Below are 2,508 nucleotides of genomic sequence, written 5' to 3'. Positions count from 1 at the left end.
AGGCGCAACCGCTAGCTCCTTTTCGGAAGCACCGCCTGTCAAGGCAACGGGTAGGATGATGACATACGGTCGCGATTGTAGCTTAGGGTTTAAGTTCCGGCCTAGCAAACTTGGTATCTCTGGAAAGGTCCCTTAGTAAGGAATGGAGAGATGGAAACCGCAAAAGTTTCGGATACGTCCTTCTCGAGATATTCTTGAGTATATGGGCTGTGTTTAGGCGCATTTTTTGTAAGCACCGCCTGTCACGACAAGGGGTAGGGTGATGACATACGGTCGCGATTGTAGCTTAGGGTTTAAGTTCCGGCCAGACAAACTTGGTATCTTTGAAAAGGTCCCTTAGTAAGGAATGGAAATATGGAAACCGCAAAATTTTCGGATACTTTCTTCTCGAGATATTCTTGAGTATATGGGCTGTGATTAGGCGCATTTTTTGTAAGCACCGCCTGTCACGACAAGGGGTAGGGTGATGACATACGGTCGCGATTGTAGCTTAGGGTTTAAGTTCCGGCCTGGCAAACTTGGCATCTTTGGAAAGGTCCCTTAGTAAGGAATGGACAGATGGAAACCGCAAAATTTTCGGATACTTCCTTCTCGAGATATTCTTGAGTATATGGGCTGTGTTTAGGCGCAACCGCTAGCTTATTTTTTGAAGCACCTACTGTCACGGCAACGGGTAGGATGATGACATACGGTGGCGATTGTAGCTTAGGGTTTAAGTTCCGGCCAGACAAACTTGGTATCATTGGAAAGGTCCCTTAGTAAGGAATGGAAAGATGGAAACCGCAAAATTTTCGGATACTTCCTTCTCGAGATATTCTTGAGTATCTGGGCTGTGTTTAGGCGCATTTTTGAAAGCACCGCCTGTCACGGCAACGGGTAGGGTAATGACATACAGTCGCGATTGTAGCTTAGGGTTTAAGTTCCGGCCAGACAAACTTGGTATCATTGGAAAGGTCCCTTAGTAAGGAATGGAAAGATGGAAACCGCAAAATTTTCGGATACTTCCTTCTCGAGATATTCTTGAGTATATGGGCTGTGTTTAGGCGCAACCGCTGGCTCCTTTTTTGAAGCACCGCCTGTCACGGCAACGGGTAGGATGATGACATACGGTCGCGATTGTAGCTTAGGGTTTAAGTTCCGGCCTAGCAAACTTGGTATCTTTGAAAAGGTCCCTTAGTAAGGAATGGAGAGATGGAAACCGCAAAATTTTCGGATACTTCCTTCTCGAGATATTCTTGAGTATATGGGCTGTGTTTAGGCGCATTTTTTGTAAGCACCGCCTGTCACGACAAGGGGTAGGGTGATGACATACGGTCGCGATTGTAGCTTAGGGTTTAAGTTCCGGCCAGACAAACTTGGTATCTTTGAAAAGGTCCCTTAGTAAGGAATGGAAAGATGGAAACCGCAAAATTTTCGGATACTTTCTTCTCGAGATATTCTTGAGTATATGGGCTGTGATAAGGCGCATTTTTTGAAGCACCGCCTGTCACGACAAGGGGTAGGGTGATGACATACGGTCGCGATTGTAGCTTAGGGTTTAAGTTCCGGCCAGACAAACTTGGTATCTTTGAAAAGGTCCCTTAGTAAGGAATGGAAAGATGGAAACCGCAAAATTTTCGGATACTTTCTTCTCGAGATATTCTTGAGTATATGGGCTGTGATTAGGCGCATTTTTTGTAAGCACCGTCTGTCACGACAAGGGGTAGGGTGATGACATACGGTCGCGATTGTAGCTTAGGGTTTAAGTTCCGGCCTGGCAAACTTGGCATCTTTGGAAAGGTCCCTTAGTAAGGAATGGACAGATGGAAACCGCAAAATTTTCGGATACTTCCTTCTCGAGATATTCTTGAGTATATGGGCTGTGTTTAGGCGCAACCGCTAGCTTATTTTTTGAAGCACCTACTGTCACGGCAACGGGTAGGATGATGACATACGGTCGCGATTGTAGCTTAGGGTTTAAGTTCCGGCCAGACAAACTTGGTATCTTTAAAAAGGTCCCTTAGTAAGGAATGGAAAGATGGAAACCGTAAAATTTTCGGATACTTCCTTCTCGAGATATTCTTGAGTATATGGGCTGTGTTTAGGCGCAATCGCTAGCTCATTTTTTGAAGCACCGACTGTCACGGCAAGGGGTAGGATGATGACATACGGTCGCGATTGCAGCTTAGGGTTTAAGTTCCGGCCTGGCAAACTTGGTATCTTTGGAAAGGTCCCTTAGTAAGGAATGGACAGATGGAAACCGCAAAATTTTCGGATACTTCCTTCTCGAGATATTCTTGAGTATATGGGCTCTGTTTAGGCGCAACCGCTAGCTCCTTTTTTTCAAGCACCGCCTGTCACGGCAAGGGGTAGGATGATGACATACGGTCGCGATTGTAGCTTAGGTTTTAAGTTCTGGCCTGGCAAACTTGGTATCTTTGAAAAGGTCCCTTAGTAAGGAATGGAAAGATGGAAACCGCAAAATTTTCGGATACTTCCTTCTCGAGATATTCTTGAGTATATGGGCTG

Source organism: Branchiostoma floridae, chromosome 2 (genome assembly GCF_000003815.2).
Source record: "Branchiostoma floridae strain S238N-H82 chromosome 2, Bfl_VNyyK, whole genome shotgun sequence".
In the NCBI taxonomy this organism is placed as follows: domain Eukaryota; kingdom Metazoa; phylum Chordata; class Leptocardii; order Amphioxiformes; family Branchiostomatidae; genus Branchiostoma; species Branchiostoma floridae.
Note: the sequence above shows the minus strand (reverse complement) of the source record.